The sequence below is a fragment of the Ascaphus truei genome, chromosome 2, assembly GCF_040206685.1.
Source record: "Ascaphus truei isolate aAscTru1 chromosome 2, aAscTru1.hap1, whole genome shotgun sequence".
In the NCBI taxonomy this organism is placed as follows: domain Eukaryota; kingdom Metazoa; phylum Chordata; class Amphibia; order Anura; family Ascaphidae; genus Ascaphus; species Ascaphus truei.
Genome location: NC_134484.1, coordinates 66,837,096 through 66,855,354, shown reverse-complemented (window position 1 = coordinate 66,855,354; position 18,259 = coordinate 66,837,096). Strand labels below are relative to the sequence as shown.

General features: G+C 46.5%; 1 long non-coding RNA gene across 1 annotated transcript; it reads right to left on the bottom strand.

Moving 5' to 3' along the window:
* Positions 1 to 5,068: 5,068 nt before the first annotated feature.
* Positions 5,069 to 16,384, bottom strand: LOC142488513 (uncharacterized). Its single transcript, XR_012799459.1, has 3 exons — positions 15,541 to 16,384; positions 12,874 to 13,057; positions 5,069 to 7,508 (listed from the first exon to the last, which is right to left on the bottom strand). It is a non-coding gene; the product is annotated as an uncharacterized LOC142488513 (long non-coding RNA).
* Positions 16,385 to 18,259: the final 1,875 nt, after the last annotated feature.

Sequence of the window (18,259 nt, the reverse complement as noted above, 5' to 3'; positions counted from 1 at the left end):
ATGTGCACTCTTATAAGCGTATCTCCAAGGCCGTTGGAGTGACACAGTCTGCTTTCCAGAGAATGTAAAGTAGAAGGACCAAGATCGATAATGCTGAACCAGATGCAGATGGCCACGCCAGCAATAAGGAAGTGATGAGGATAAATGCACCTCTCCCGGATTTCCTTGCAGTGCCTGATGTACCCGTTGCTGGCTCCGTTGCTCCCGCTTTGAAGACAAGCGCATTTCCTTCTGTTTGCCCATCAGTATCTGATGCGCCCTCTGCTGAGTCTGTGACCTCCATGGCAAAGACACATTTTCTGCTCATGGATTATCTGGCTTTTGGGTTGATGCACCCTGACCCTCAACCATGCTAAGAGAGAATTGCATCCTTCTGTCGGCCTTGTGAAGGACTTATACAGCCTGTGCCTTTGGAGTCCATTCTGCCTGTTAACAAAACACCAGACATGGGCCACCCTGAATCGCCCTTTCATCATGATCTCCCTGAAGAGCCTGGAGGATCGTCCAGAGAACGCTTCTGAAAGGGGGGATTAATGTCAGGAATAGAAGAAAAAGGAGTTGGAGCGCAGAGAAGAAGAAATTCCAAAGTTAAATAAGGTAAATTTATTAGTTAGTACACTGCATAATATAACTTACAATGAGGTAAAACCGCGTGCACAATGGAGCTTCCACAAATGTCTGTATTCAGTGCTGTCAAACACCCTGCCCACACCGTAATCCACTGCTGCAGATCCCCGCAGGGTCCCTGACGGGTGCACCCGTTTTAGTGGCATTTTTGTTATTCCCTGTCATCCTCGCCAGCTATTGTCATTGCTATTGCCCTAGCTGACGAGAGCCCGCCCACCACCTTTGAGTGGTTAGACTTCCGGTTCCGGGTCAGGGACCCTGCGGGGATCTGCAGCAGTGGATTACGGTGTGGGCAGGGTGTTTGACAGCGCTGAATACAGACATTTGTGGAAGCTCCATCGTGCACGCGGTTTTACCTCATTGTAAGTTATATTATGCAGTGTACTAACTAATAAATTGACCTTATTTAACCTTGGAATTTCTTCTTTTCTGCGCTCCAACTCCTTTTTCTTGTACTTTGGATTGACTGTTGGCCCGGCTGATCACCGGAGAGTGACGGAGCAGCGGGAGAAGTGTTCCTTTCTGAAGATTTCCCTTGAAGACAGCGGATGAGCGTCGCCTCCTTTTTTGGGAAATGTCAGGAATAGCCCTGACATTTTTTCCCAAGTCTCCCTCTCTCCCAGTTCCTTTTTCTGTTCACTGGGTGTGCTGCGGTTTTCTGTCAGCTCTGGGTTTTCCTTTGTTTGTCTCCTCTTGGGTACTCCTGTCTTCTGTCTCTGCCTGCCTTATAGTTTCCTGTTTCCTGCACCTCTTTGCCTTTGCTTTTGTTTGTGTCCAGACTCCTTCTGCTTCTGCCCCTGGTCTGTTTCTGTTTTTTTTCCTGTGGATTTCTGGTAACATTTATTAAAGGCCTTTGCTATTGAACTAGCTTGCCCCCATCTGTTTCCTGGTCCCTGGTCCCAGTTCCTGTTCCCCTGCCCTGTTCCTGCTCCCCTGCCAACCCTGGCCTGGACCCCGACGATCCTGCTTGCCATCTGCCACGAACCCTGCCTGTGACCCAGACAATCCTTGCCTGCCACTGACCTCAGCCTGTGACCCCGATGTTCCTTTCCTGCCGCCTGCCACTGAATCCTGCCCGTGACCCGACAATCCTTGCATTCCCTGTTGTTCTGGCCATCGAGGTCCTCTCTGCTCCTGGAGTCCCGTGACACCATGACAGGGTGCTGGATCCGTGCAGGCTGGATGTAGATATACTGATGGAATAATAAAGGGTGCCAGGAACTTTTATAGTACAAACAGGTGCTTTATTAAAAGCCGTTGATAGTGCTCTTCACATCAAGATATTTGTTACTATATACCCTTTAACTAAGTTCTAGAACCATCAGTCTCACAATATATACCCCGCCGGTGACATCACTGATCACCATGCATACAGTGGGAGTGGCTTTGTTCCTGCTAAGTCCCTCTATACCAAGCATATCAAACTCGCGGCTCAGGGGCCGCATGCGGCCCACAACGAATATCTTAGCGGCCCGCAGCCCACGGCCCAGCCAATATAACGGTGCGGCAGGCATGTGCGGCGGCGAGCGTGTGGGCGGCGGTAGCAAGCGTGTGGCCGGGAGTAGCGAGCGCGGTGGCGGGCGGATGCGGCAAGCACGGCTGAAGGAAGAGCTGGCCTGCTGGGGCTGGACGGTGGCCGGGCGCAGTCATCCTGCACTCGTGCCGTGTGGGGGATGTGGAGAGGACAGCGGGGGCGGAGCCAACACCCCGGTGGAGAAAGCTTCAGAGACGTCTGTGGGACTGCCTCCTGACTGGAAGCCTGGGAATAAGGTAAGGACAATTTTTTTGGGGGCGGGCGGGGGTGGGGAGGCCGAGATGATCATGGGGTGGGGAATATGATGATGGGACTTGGGGGCCAGCCTGGGCAGATAATAATGATGGGGAGCAGGGGGTGTGGGATTAGATGCTGAGGCATGGGTGCCAGCCTGGGCAGATAATGATGGGGGGCAGGGGGTGGGGATAAGATGCTGATGGGGCATGGGGGTCACCCACCTGGCCTCCCCCCATCACCCCTTGTGTCTCACCAACTCTCTGTCACCCCCTCGCCCCTTGTGTCTCACCCACTCTCTGTCACCCCCTCACCCCTTGTGTCTCACCCACTCTCTGTCACCCCCTCACCCCTTGTGTCTCACCCACTCTGTCACCCCCTCACCCCTTGTCTCAACTACTCTCTGTCACCCCCTCACCCCTTGTGTCCACCCACTCTCTGTCACCCCTCACCCCTTGTGTCTCACCCACTCTCTGTCACCCTCACCCCTTGTGTCTCACCCACTCTGTCACCCCCTATCCCTTGTGTCTCACCCACTCTCTGTCACCCCCTCACCCCTTGTGTCTCACCCACTCTCTGTCACCCCCTCACCCCTTGTGTCTCACCCACTCTCTGTCACCCCTCACCCCTTGTGCCTCACCCACTCTGTCACCCCCTCACCCCTTGTGTCTCACCCACTCTCTGTCACCCCCTCACCCCTTGTGTCTCACCCACTCTCTGTCACCCCCTCACCCCTTGTGTCTCACCCACTCTGTCACCCCCTCACCCCTTGTGTCTCACCCACTCTCTGTCACCCCCTCACCCCTTGTGTCTCACCCACTCTCTGTCACCCCCACACTCTCTGTCACCCCCTCACACCTTGTGTCTCACCCACTCTCTGTCACCCCCACACTCTTTCTCACACTCTCTGTCTCACACTCTCTGTCTCACACTCTCTCACCCACACTCTCTCACCCACACTCACTCTCTCTCTGTCTCATACCCTCTCTCTCTCTCACACTCTGGATATTTTATTTACCCTATATATCTTAACTGCCCTATACTACACCGAAATAACCTATACTGCTTTCTTCCAGATCTGACTCAAGTTTCACACGGGAGACATAGGAATCCCCCCTAACCAGAAGACAGGTAGGGAACACCTCCCCTCCAAAATATAGCATTGCAGGAATGACGTACCTGGAGTTTTTGTTTTTTGCATCCCACATAAACTTAAACCTTGTTTATTTGGCCCGTGTTAGCCTTTGAGTTTGACATGCTTGCTCTATACCATGTGATGGGAGAGGGTCGTTACTCTGCATGAGCCCACACAGTTAACCCCTTACGGCCATTAACCTCTTAACTGACATAGTAGTCCATGGGGGGAGGAGGGAGGCTACACTATCATTTGTATAACATCTGTGATTTATGTGTCATACTTTTTATAGAGGTTTATTTATATTTTGTGGGAAGGATTTAGGGTGTTAGAAACTGATACCAGTTTAATATGGTTTTTAATTCATGTTTTCTTTTTTCATAAAAATAAAGAACCTATATACTGTATGTCTATGTATTTCAGTGTTTGCAGAGATTTATTTTTAATTAACAATTGAATGGGAGGTAACGAGTGCACATATAGCTATATTATTTCTCTTTTTGAGAATGATTTTGTTTTTCCATGGTATTGTTCTGAATCCTAAGCATAAGCACAACAAACCAAAAATAGAGAAAGGAAGAGGATGTACATGGCAAAATGTTTGCCTTTTGCTCAACATTTAAACGTAGTACAAGGGCATAGATCACTGAGTGTAGTGGAGACCTGACCTCTAACCTTCCAATATCAGAACTATACTTAGAGAATTGGACTCACTCTCCCGCCATACACCAGCACTAATGGAGTCTTAAGAGAGTCACACTAGCACTAGATGGTCCAGAAGACGTTTGTTGACACCAAAACATTGACACATCAGATATACAATGCCTCCTTTTGTACACAGTTTGATGTCAGGAGTTGTAGTGAATTCTGTATTACAGCTGAAACCTCTTTCATGCTGTCTAGAGTTACAGAACCAGTATACTGTATATTATTTCTTCATTTTGCAGAATATCCAGTAGCTTCATACTACAAAGTTTCTTATAGCAAAAAAGAAAATGTACATGTTAGTGTATGTATTTCCTGGATATCGCAGTAACCTAAACATTTTTGTGATGAAGGGGCCTACAGTCCATTATGAAGCAGTATCTTTGAAATACACAAATGAATGGACCATTCCCATCTTATGATGCATTACATGGGCTTGAAACTCATCAAAAAACTATTACTTCTTGTCGGGTCATTTAGAGTGGAATGCTTCTGGACATCCTGCAATGTGGAGTTTCCTGCTGATGATTTAATTTATAATAAATTCCATATACAAAAATAGTAGCAAAGAAAGTGTATCTGTAGGATAAATGAGTGAACCTAGTAATATAGCTTGTAAAATTGATTTGGTGTTTAGCAATATGGACCCTATACTATCAAACATTTAATGCCTTGAGCAATGGTCCAGAACCTTTAACTACAAATAACTACTAATTGAGTTTCCTTTTTTAGACCTGTCCGTATTTGATCAGTTTATTATTTTTTTTCTTACAAACCTTAAAAATGAGTTAATACCATTATGGAGAAAAAACATTTTTGGCTTTTTGCACTGAAGAGAATGAAGAATAAGACTGATAAAAATGCTCTATCAAGAGATACTAAGTTGAGAAGAATATTATTGCAGTAACTCCCCCAACAAATAAAAAATAAAGTTAATAACCAGTTCAGACATGAAGATGTCTATTAAAAACACCAAAAAAAATCTAATATATTGTATAAGTAGTGCGCTCGAAAAGGTGTAGGAATGCTTTCAGTGCAAACCACACCATTTTCGAACATTTTTCATAATTTCTACAGTTGATGTAATAAAGTGAAACTTTGTATTAATATTTTTAGTTACTTTGTTATGATATGATCTTGCCTGACGAACGGGATTTTGACGAGAACAACCCCCAAGATACTTTGATTCAAGAAATAGGCACAGAGGAAGCCCCAATATAAAAAAGGGCACAACTCACAGGAAGCCATCCGTGAGTGGAAGATCATGCATTGATTGTTTCACTGGTGGTGATGTTGGCTATTCCAACTCTCCAGAAATCATCCCCAAAGTTTTCCCTAAACTTGTAGGTTCCTGATTATAAGAAAGCTCTGGTTCTGTCCCAAGGACAACCCTGATCAGGTACAAGTAGCATTTCTTAGTAAATAATTTCATAACCTTCTTCAAAAAATGGGGAATAGAGACAGAAAAAAATACAATGGGCCGATTATAACACACGCCCAAGAAATGTTTTATCTTTCAAAATGAAAACATTCCAAAGCCAGACCGTCATTCAGACCTTGAGGATAAACTGTTCCTAATGTAAAAATCCAATAGGCTTTGATAGGTAGGAGCGAAAATCCCCATCACCTCTTCTTGTAGGCAATGGGTCAGATTTAACCCTAATAATTGTATACAAATGTGCAGTGCCTATGTTCTTCACAATGAGTGACAATTCTTCTGTTATGCCAGATGATACAGAAGATGAATGATAGAGACAGGTAACACGGGAAAGAATGTAACATTTCTTTCTAGAATCTGGACGCGCAAATAATTTACCTGGATAGAAGAGAGGAGATCAGATAGAAAGAGAGGGGAGGAGAGATTGGGGCGTATAATTGTAATTTAAGTAACTGAATTGTCAAAGGGACTGTTGCTTTACAGTACTTTGCAGTAGTTATATAAAATATAGATATATCCCAGGTCCCCCTTAAGCCCCTTACCATCCGGCGCGGGTGCGCTAGGCAGTGGAGACAGGGGACAGGTGCCGACAGTGTCAGAGAAGTTGCGCACGCATGCGCAGAGAGGAGCGGCAGGGCGGCCATCACCCAGATGGGGCTCCTCAGGGACTACAGCCCCCCCGAAGGCTATGGGGCAAAATACCACCAGAGAATTGCTATTTTGCGCATGCTGGAGACCACGCTAGTCGGAGCTGGGATGAGGAAGGGGTAGGGTGTGCATCTTCAGGGTGTCCGTGCACCTAGCACTAGGCCAGACCCCCTTTAGGCCCCATCTAGGCCCCAACTCCCACATAGATTGTGGCTGCACTAGGGACTTGCCCTTAGATAGGGACATTGCCCGCTTAGCACTCCAGTTAAGGAACGCAGCCAAGACACGGCTACGGACTGGTTATCCGGGGGTCTGGGACCAGACCACCATATTGGGAGACTATCTGCACAGGTGATACACTCCTTGCGGGAGGGCACACCACGTGAAGGCGGACGTCATTGCTGACCACCACCGTCGCTGGATCCGAGGATCCTATCCTTCTGGGTGGCGTTACCGGGTGCCGGAGCACCAGGCAGGTACTACAAGTGCACCAACTATAAACACGTTAGTGGGGGCAGCGCTCTCACACACATTTGGGCGGGAGTTGCTACTCGTGGACACCAGGGTGGTTGGGTGCCCAAGGGGCCCCTCAGAACTTTGTGGGACTATATCGCCAGTGTGTGGACACAGGGTTGGTTGTTACTGGAGGACACGGTCGTGCGTGACCGAGTGTGTGGAACTGTATATATATGTTCAGTATTCTTTGTATGCAGTAAAACTGTTATACGTACCAGCATGTGTTTTATTGTATGGGGTTCCTGTAACGGCGTTATCCCACATAGTAGGATCCCATACAGGTGGAGGCGCTACCGATTACTGATTCCGATACACCCCAGGCTCTCAGAAGTGGAGGCTCAGGCCTCCTGTGAGCCGCAGGTAAAGCAGCACATACACTGTAGCCACCATATCTTCCATGGGGTGGGGGAATATGTGCTACATAGATATATTTTATTTTTCATATTTATTTTACTCTGTAACCAGGGGCAGTGTCTCAGCCACACAAGCTTCTGCCACTATTACACTAACAATTCCATTAATTTAATGTCCATATAGATCACAGCTTTTGGGCGATGTCCGGTTGGTTTATTTGTAATGAAGTCATGCTCAGACGGAAATCAATCTTTGATGATTCATAGCAGCCTTCCATCCCTGGAACTGTTCTGCCGTCTGTAAACCTCCTTTATTCCCTGCAATAAAAGAGCAGAGACTTGTCATTTTTGCTGGTAGCAACCGGATAGAATATCAAAGATCTCCTAAACCAGTGCCAAAAGCTCTGGATTTTGTAATGCCTACTATATGTCAAACTCCACATGTTTAGATTGATAATAAACAAACCCTCTCATGTACAGATGTTCACGAAGGGAAGAAACTTGGATTGTTTTATTTATACAGTCAAGCTTTACCTTCCACAGATGATTTTTATAGGCCTCTATCAACCTCATGTGGGTCAAAAAGACATACATAAATAAATACCTACACGTAGGACTGAAATAATAATTAGCCATGTGTTTTGGCTTCTGTTCTGCTTCTAACAGGAAACACACATCACTTCTTTGTCTAATCTAGAAAAGACACCCTCTTTAAATGAAATCTAGACCGTAGTTATCAGGGGAAATGTTTCTGATTAGTAAAATGCAGTTCTATTCTTAATTCAGCAAAGGAAAGCCCTCTGCTATGCGCCAAGAGATGTACTCACCAAGGTGTAAAATCTATTATTGACTGTTTATGACCATTTAAGTCAAACGCTATTGATTCGCAATAATGGCTATTGCAGTGTAGTAAATAAACCTCACTGTGGTCTGTGTCTCAACGCATAGACAATTGGGCATGACTGATGCACAGTAAGAAAAAAATCCAAAATATGTATTTGCTGAAAACAGCCGTATAAAATGTAAAATGTTTGCAAATTAACTTTTTTTTATAAACTTTTGATGCAAATTGTTAACCAGAGAGATTGGGTTTTACCCGATACCTGTTGAGTCGTTTGACTCAAAAACAAGGGAAATGATGGACAGAAAAAAAGATATTTAATAATTCCCACGATATTATGCAGGTCTTTGAATCTTGCAAATAATGCTGATGCTCACATGGAAAACAAGTGCAAAGAGAATTAATACGAGTACATTGGCCCCTATACAATTTGATGCAAGGCCATCTTCTTTTTGCTCAGGATCAAGGGCTGGCTGGCAAATTTGTTGCCCAAACATCTGGCCCAGAAATCAGGAGGCCGGGTCTACACAAAAATGCATAACATCTATGGAGCACGTGTTTCCAACCTCCCACGGGAGATCTGGCCACTACATGGGTATTTCCCTGGTGCTGTAGCTAACCTGCTGGTTAATGGAGGTCTGAGTTGCTCCGCGGATGTTGTGTGGGAGCAGCAACAGGGCAGACCTCTACTTCTCAGGGTGCAACGCCTCCATCCCATGAGGATTCTGCTGTAAGCAGGATGGTCCCCAGAGGCAATTCTACTTCACAATGACCACACATTATAGCTGGTACAATGGCATCTTTACTGGGTAGACAGTGTGGCATCATCTCCATTCCCTGGAGCAGACCCAGGGGCTTGAGGCCTTATCTCTTTCCCTCCTTATCTCCTTCCCCATCTTGTAGGTAAAAGTGTATCACACCATACCACACAGCCTAATTATAGCACACTGAATTTGGTGGAGTGTCAGCTTTTATACCCGGGGGAAAGGCTTCTAACGTGTTGGGCAGGTCTCGGTACTGACAGGCATCACACCATATACATGTGACCCAGTCAGTACCCTTCCCAAGTTTGACACTCCAACTGCCGGTTTAGGCCTGCCCCTGGGAAAGGCAACATAGTACCCATCCAGGCTACAACTGCAGGCTAGGCCCTGCGCAGGCATTTAACCCCAACACTGCCTGTTCCTATCAGGACTTATAGTGTTGAGGCCAGGGAAAGGCTATAGCCAGCGGCACTTGACTACATATACATGCACCATATACACACAAAAGCACTTCCGATACAAACACCATACACATCAGATATATACACCATGCACAAACACCATATAGATATACACACACTGTACATACACAATGTATACACCAGATATACTTTCACAATACATGCGCCATATACACAGGTCACAAACACACAGAGCATATATGCTCCATGTACAAATACATTATACGAACCATATACATAAGCACAATGCTTGCCACACACACAAACTATATATTCATCAAAAACACACACTGTACTGTATAAAGCTGTAGCATGACTGTCATTGGTGCCGCTGCCACATGATGGTGCTGGTCATTGTACTGGAGGATTAACACTGTGGGGGTGTGTAAGAGACGTGTTCAGAGGTACGCAATGGAGACTGTTTTTAAGGTGAAATTAAAATTAGGCTTTATTGCGCCTGTCCATTTTACACAACAAAACATATGCAAATAAGCCAAACAAAAACCTATCTCCGCTTTGGAGACTATCTACACATGTAGCTCAGCCTTCTCTGAATGGGTTGGTTAGCTAAGCTATTCACCAGCCCCAAAATATAAACATATATACAGATACATAACTGTTCCAAAAGAAAGTCTTATCTGTCTCTCTGGTAACTGTAGTGGGAAGGCTTCTCTCTTTCCTGGGTTGCTGCCTTTTCCTCAAGCTTTATCAGCAGTCAGGTTTAGAAGTCTTGTCCCCCTTTGTCTTGTTGTCAGCTTGCAGCTCAAGACATCTGTTCATGTGCAGTGTTTCCTTGGTCAGTCCCACGTGTGAGACTAAGGATATCTCTGCTCTTTCTGCTTCGTAGGTCAGCCCAACTCACGTGTGAACTCAGGAAGAATCTCCCTTCCTGTCTCAGAGGCAGGCTTTTTCTAAGACCTGTAATCAGCCAGGTGGTGTTAGTTAATTGCCTACCAGCAGTTAACTATCACACTGCTGGATTAGAGGCACATTTGTGACAGGGATAAGTCACCTGTTACAGGGTGCCATTCAGAAGCATGGACCCCCCGCAGCACGATCGCGGCAGACTGTCCCGGTGCCATAGACTTTTACTTACTTGTCCGCGGCGCCGAGTACAGTAAGTCTTGCTACATCTTTACATGCATAAACAGAAACACTAACTTACCTGCACTGTAGAGAGGAGTAGGATGGTCTAGGGAGGAGCAGAAATTGGGGGCTCTGCAGCACCATGTGGTCAGAAGCTAGTATAATGCCCTTATGGTCTGTGGGGCTCTCTCCCTTGAAGATGCAGGAGGGGTAAGCTATGGGGTGGCTGTAGCATCACGTTGCTCTGATTGAGGCTGGAGGGTGCACCCTTGCCTTTCCAAGAGCAGCCCACTCATCATCACATGCTTCCCAGCTCTACCAGACTCCATTTTTGGCAATTTGAAAAGCCTGGGGACCATTGCCCCCCAGGCCCTCCAGAGCAGCCCATCCCTGTTCGGAAATATTTAAGATGCAACCATTTGAATGGGGCTTACATTTTCCTTAGCATAGGGAACACGCCTACAAAGCAGACCGAATATAGATTTTGTCTCCGGAGTCATTATTCAATATACCCTGAAGCTGCTTCTCTGTGTCTGCGAAGACTGAGCTTAGTTGAAGTGAATGGAGCTCAGAGGCTTCCCTGATATGGAGAATCAGCTCCAAAACATATTGAATAGTGACCCATGAGGCACAAGATGAAATTGACTCTCTTAGCATAAATTTTACGCAGAAACCTGAGTCAGAGGTTAATCACAATGAGAATCAAGGTCACGCTAGACTTGTGCAATTGTTATGACCGGATCTATTTCATACACCAAAAAATGTAAAAAATTAAACAAGGTGCGGTTTTCCACTGTAGCACAACACCTTCAGCGCCTGCTGTTTGTGTGACTTGTTTTTCTCAAGAGATCCAAAGGAAATTAAAATCTGGTGAGAGGTTACTATTGTTGCTATAATGGCAATATTTCACCGTGCACTTTGGTAACCAAATGATCTCTCCTGTATAAGCAAATAATCTGAGTGGTAGTGGTAGCACAGCAAAGACTTGATGTAAACTCGTGCTTGACATTGTTAACCCATTTCCAGCATGTTGCAGGTCTCTTAATGTTTAACATCTGTTCCTTTACTGTATTAATGAGTTATAATAATAATTTACTCCTACAATGTTTAAGGTGTAATCTGCAGTAGTATGTCTTAGCATTTCTATTAGTGGATTTCATTGAGTATGCTTATTTTAATCAAAAAAAAACGTTTAGATTATTAAAGAGGCAATATTAATATTACGCATTGTTTTATAGTTGTAGCATCATTTCATAATTCTCAGTAATGCAACAAATGTGCAAATCATGTAAAAAAATAATAATAAATGTTTCTAACTTGGCAGAATTATTTGAGTAAGTGCACAGGAATTATAATAATATGCACATTGCATATGTTGAATTATTGTATTTAATCTCAAGACACTTTGCCAATTGTCATCAAAGAGCAAATAAATCGATTCTGTAGTGCTGAATTGTTCTTTGAAATAGGAGTCATACATACACCCCTTGGAAGTGTGACTCACTCTGCAAGTGGCAACAAAAGAATTAGACTGCTTTTCAGGGGAATATAATTATTAAAATGACTGAGAAAAGAACATTTAACTAAAAAATAATTACTTTGTCAAGAATTTAGTCCTTAAAACATCAAAATCTGCTTGTTCATACTTATAGCTGCTTCTATATCCCAGAAAATGGTAAAGTGCTTTGTACAGATATGAGCAGTCAATGAGAAGTAGAGATCATTACTAAGTATACTGTGACAGTGGCACTAGCCATCAGCTGGTTTAACTCACATGGCTAGAGCTGTTATTCTAGATAGCAGAGGTTGTGTGGGTTCAACTTCTGACCCTGTTGGGTCTGACACAATACCCCCAAAAACAGAAAGGCCAGCGCATCATACAAAATAACACAACATATAGTGCACACAATACCCCATTCCAAAGGTTCCCTAAACTTGTCAGCCCAATAACACTTTGTGTGCTGTGTGAAGCAAGTGGAATCACTTCCTGCAGTTCATAGAGTTTTATTTATTTTAAAATAAAGTATTTCCATTCAGTATGTGTCTGGCACTCTGGCAGGTGGCACAGTGAATATTTATATCCCTGTTCTGTTATACCGCAGCCACCTTTGTGCATACTGTATGCTTCATGTAGCACAAAAATTAGTACATATACCTATAGTATCTCCCTCCCTCTGGCTTCCTTTAAAAGCGGCCACTTCCACATCCTGGTTGATAGTTTAATGTTCCATGTGGTGCACACCTGAGATACCTGTGAGATACACTAATAACTAGATTAGCTACATGTGTGAGCTGTGAGCAGCTCAAAAGTAAGATGTGACAGTGATACTACCTGTCACAGGAGACCAGAACTTTTCACACCGTGATCACTATCACCAGATGGGACACAGTAGTAGAATAAATAAAAGTTTATTCTGGAAAGCCAGCAAGCACACAAATAACACAATCACAGTGTAACACTCAGCAACTGGGGCCTGAGGGGGAAGAATATAGCCTCAACTAGGTGCAAGAGCCTGGGTCAGTAGGCTTACCTCAACAGCTTCTTCTCCGTCTTCTCAGTGCTATTCGACAAGTAGCACTTTCTAATAGCCCACTAGTTGTGATGTCACAGTCTCCAGTCTACGCTCCAGGATCAACTCCAAGATCAACTTGAACACTTATTGGCCATGCCCCTTACATAGGCCTCGGTCTTCTATCTTTTCGCTGGAGCAGAGGCTGCAGACCAAGCAAAACACAGAGAGGTGGTGGTGGGGAAGAGAGGTGGGGGGGAGAGAGGTGGGGGGGGAGAGAGGTGGGGGGGAAGTGGTGGGGGGGGGAGAGAGGTGTGGGGGGGGAGAGAGGTGGGGGGGAGGAAGAGAGGGGGGGGGAAGAGAGGAGAGGTGGGGGGGGAAGAGAGGTGGGGGGAAGAGAGGTGGGGGGGAGAGAGATGTGGGGGGGGGAGAGAGATTGGGGGAGAGAGAGAGAGACAGGGGAGCGAGAAAGAGAGGGACCAGGGAGGGAGAGAGAGAGACCAGGGGGAAGAGACACCGGGGGGGGGGGGGGTGTTAGAGAGACCAGGGGGAACCAGTGCAAATAAGTGCAACCTGCAACCAGTGCAAATACAAATGGACACATGCAAACTACACAAGCAGGCAAACTGCACAGAACACAAACACAGGCAGGACACACCCAGAGCACAGCCCCCCTCACAGCTCCCCCAGCCCCCCCCCCCTCACATCTCTCCCAGACACATCTCACATCTCCCCCAGCCCCCCCCTCATCCCCCCAGCCCCCCCTCACATCTCTCCCAGACACATCTCCCCCAGCCCCCCCTCACATTTCCCCCAGACCCCCCTCACATTTCCCCCAGACCCCCCTCACATCTCTCCCTGACCCCCCTCACATCTCACAGGGGTGAAAGATAGGGGGAGGGAGCAGAGAGACCATGGGGAACCACTGCAAATAAGTGCAGCCTGCAACCAGTGCAAACAGGACACAGGCAGGAGACACACAGCACACAGACAGGCAGGAGGCACACAGCACACAGACAGACAGGAGGCACACAGCACACAGACAGACAGGAGGCACACAGCACACAGACAGACAGGAGGCACACAGCACACAGACAGGCAGGAGGCACACAGCACACAGACAGACAGGAGGCACACAGCACACAGACAGACAGGAGGCACACAGCACAGAGACAGGCAGGAGGCACACAGCACACAGACAGACAGGAGGCACACAGCACAGAGACAGGCAGGAGGCACACAGCACACAGACAGGCAGGAGGCACACAGCACAGAGACAGGCAGGAGGCACACAGCACACAGACAGGCAGGAGGCACACAGCACACAGACAGGAGGCACACAGCACACAGACAGGAGGCACACAGCACAGAGACAGGCAGGAGGCACACAGCACAGAGACAGGCAGGAGGCACACAGCACAGAGACAGGCAGGAGGCACACAGCACACAGACAGGCAGGAGGCACACAGCACACAGACAGACAGGAGGCACACAGCACACAGACAGGCAGGAGGCACACAGCACACAGACAGACAGGAGGCACACAGCACACAGACAGACAGGAGGCACACAGCACACAGACAGGAGGCACACAGCACAGAGACAGGCAGGAGGCACACAGCACAGAGACAGGCAGGAGGCACACAGCACAGAGACAGGCAGGAGGCACACAGCACAGAGACAGGCAGGAGGCACACAGCACAGAGACAGGCAGGAGGCACACAGCACAGAGACAGGCAGGAGGCACACAGCACACAGACAGACAGGAGGCACACAGCACACAGACAGACAGGAGGCACACAGCACAGAGACAGGCAGGAGGCACACAGCACACAGACAGGCAGGAGGCACACAGCACACAGCACACAGCACACAGCACACAGCACACAGCACACAGCACACAGCACACAGCACACAGCACACAGCACACAGCACACAGCGAGCACACAGCGCACACAGCATCACCTCTCTCTGCTGCATGCTTTTTCTCTGCTTTTTGGCCCCACCCCCAGGCTCCTGCCACCTCCTCCTGATTGGCTGCTGCTGTGTAATGCAGCCAATCGGGATGGAGCAAGCTGCCCAGCCTTTTAGCAGAAGCTCTGCTCTCTTCCTTCTCGCACTGGTTCTGCGACCTCAGGAAAATTTAGGTACAGGTTCGCACGAACCGGTGTGAACCGGCTGAATCCCACTACTGCCCATACCCCCTGCGGGTTAGGCGCCCCTGCATCTCAGCGAACAAAGGCTCAGCACCACCGAGAAACAGTTTCCGGACCTGAGTTACAGCCCTTCCCCACTCACCATTGTCCCAGTACTCAAGCCGCTCCCAAGCTCTGCCACGAACCGGTATTTCTCTGTATGCAGCCCAGCTAAGAGAATTACTGTCTCTGCACATGGAGATAATACCGTACTAGAAACACAAAGGACATTGCTGACTTGATAACTGTGCGAGGGAAACACTAATGCAGGGAATAAAAGTGCTTTTTTTGACAATCCCAGTTCCCCAAGACACACAGTTTCCCCCTTCCAGATATCACACAGTGATATAGCTCTCTTCTGGAAGAGGTTACACAAAACACATAACATACAGGCCAAAATGAGCCTCACAGAGGTGGCCATTACACACGGCTTTGGGGCACCCAGCTGGGCTTCACCTTTATGTGAGGCTGGCTGCCCCTACCCATCACTTACTTTAGCTCACACTGCTGGAGCTGTGGTCTAGAAAAGCAGGTGTTGTGGGTTTTAGTCCTGTTGGGTCTGACACCATTCCTTACAACAAAAAAGGAAGCACTCTAACTAGATCAAAGTCCAAACTTGAATAGGATTGGTGTGGTGCAGCGTGAAGAGTCGAATTGTTCCCAATTCCCAGCAGCAATAGATATCCAAAATAATCAGCACACCTCGTATCATGGGAAGAAAAAAGAAAGAAAAAAAGAGCACAATAGTGAAGCAAGTTCACAGTATATAACTTGTGTCTGTAAATGGTGAGATATGCACTTACATTTCAGTGGCTGTTCTCAGATATGTAAAGGTATCTTTTAGGCATCTTCACCACCACGAAGTCATCACAAGATTTAAAGGAAACTTCTTTTTTCCAAGGTTCAGCTTTATATAATAAATCAGGAATGTGATTTACACAAAACAATGTAAAAATGTGGGCACAGACCAGTTCATAGTACTCCGCAACCTTCTCCGGTGTCCGCGACAGTCACTTCCTGAACTAGTCAGCATTCTATGTCACTTCCGGTTCCTGGTGCTTCAATGAAACTGGTCCTCCCGGCAATCCTACGCGTTTCAAAGGCGGTCCTTTGGCACGAAACGCGTCAGAGGAGCGTGCTTTGGTGTGTATGTATAGGCATTATGCCTGAATACATTTTTATTGCTGGTTAACCCGCCTCCAGTCCGGATTTTTTTTGCAGTGCTTACTCCTTCCTATTTCTCTCTCATCGTTTCTACCATTGTGGGAGTGACGCACGCCTTCAGGAAGAGACATCTATCTACATCAGTGAGTACATTTTGATTTACAATTGCTGTGAAGCGGCCAGTGTGGGACATTGTCTAGGCAGTTGGAGGATTACATAGGAGGAGGGTAAGGGATTATGGCAGTCCAGGGGTGTGCTTCACATTAGCATTGTTCCAATTCCCCTGTCCCCCCTCCCCCATCCCCATTCGTCTTGCCATACAGCCAAACACATCATTATGGGGCCAAGCTACAGCTATATATAGTTTATCAACATATCTGTTCCTTTTCTGATTATTGTTATTCACTTATATACATTGGATCTTATGATACGGAGGAGTATTAGCAGCACCCCGGGGGAGTCCTTCCCCATTCTCCAATAGAAGCAAAAGGTGACACATTGTGTGCTCAACTGCATGTAATTTCCCAGAATCCCTGGCTGCAGTGGAAGCACTGTATGCTAAGAGATAATGGGGAAAGGCAGAGTTTCAGACCTGTCTGAGATATGTGAATGTGCTCACAAGTGCTATTGGTATTTGCTATAAATGTAATATAATTTTTGTTGAGTTCTGATCCATAATACAGTACTTACCGCAGTATGAATGAGTTAATCAGTGAACGAGTGCCTGTAGAGAGTCAGCAGTGCGTTGGCACCTGGAAGTGCAGATGGGGAACTGAGATAAGAAAATGTGCAGTAAAAAAATTAAAACAAGGGTGTTGGAGTGTCTTTATTTTATTATGCAATATAAAAATATTGATCGTGGGCAGCTGTGATAAAGCTTTTAGAAGACAGCTCTAAAAATGTGCTGCAGATGGCTTGTTTATCAGTGCAAATGAAATGATGACACTTTACTTTCAGGCATCATTTTGCCTTCAGTGGATTGATGTGCCGTACACTTACAAAAAGTTAATTCTATTTTTAACATTGCATTTTCACATCTATGGAAACAGGCTGCTCATTGCGGCTTCTAAATTTTTAATCGAGTCAGACGGATACATACAGACATTCCTCTGAGACAAAATATTCAATTAGCTTTTACATAAGGCAGTAAGAAATAAAATGCAATCAACATGTTAAAAGTATCTCTTATGTGTATTTATATGCAGTTGTTTGTAGAAAATAAGCAAACTGTTTCTCAACACAAGCAGGAGACCAACTGCTAAAATAACCCCTTTTACCAGTTCATTTGTAAATATGTTCCTGATAAAAGCGTGTGATTTATTCAGTACCACACTGAGGCATCAAGGACCTATTACAAAGAAACACAGTTCGTAGGGCAAACTAAAGAGGGGAGAGAGAGAGAGTTAAAGAGGAGAGGGGAGAGACAGTTAGAGGAGAAGGAAAAAGTGAGAGAATTGCAGAGGAGGGGGAGAGAGAGAGTTAAAGAGGAGAAGGAATGAGTGACAGAGTTAGAGAGGAGGGGGAGTGAGTGAGGTGGTGGGAGAGTGAGAGAGGTGGGGGGAGCATGAGAGAGTTAGAGAGGAGGCGGTTGAGTGAGAGAGTTAGAGAGGAGGAGGTTGAGTGAGAGAGTTAGAGACAAGGGGAAAATGGGAATAGTTAGAGAGAAGGGGGGATAGTGTGACGGTGCTCGTCTGCGATCAGGAAGCGGACCCGCAGGGCTGAGGTAGGGAAACAAATTAACTGACCAGAGCCCAGGGACAGAGTCCTATAAGAGTATCCATAGTCAGTAAGCAGGCAGGATGTCAGGGCAGGCGGAAGTGGTGCCAAATCCAGGCAACCGGCAAAGGGTCAGGGCAGGAGGCAGGTTGCGAGATCGGGGTCATGGTCTGGGGGTCAGCAACAGGGATTCCAAATGAACAGGCTAGTCTCCGAAACAGGGAAGCCACAGGGATGGCTCAAGAACGAGGAAGGATGTTTAATAATACTGTATGTGCAATGGCTTTACCACCACCTTATATATACACTGTTTGTGTAGTTATATATATATA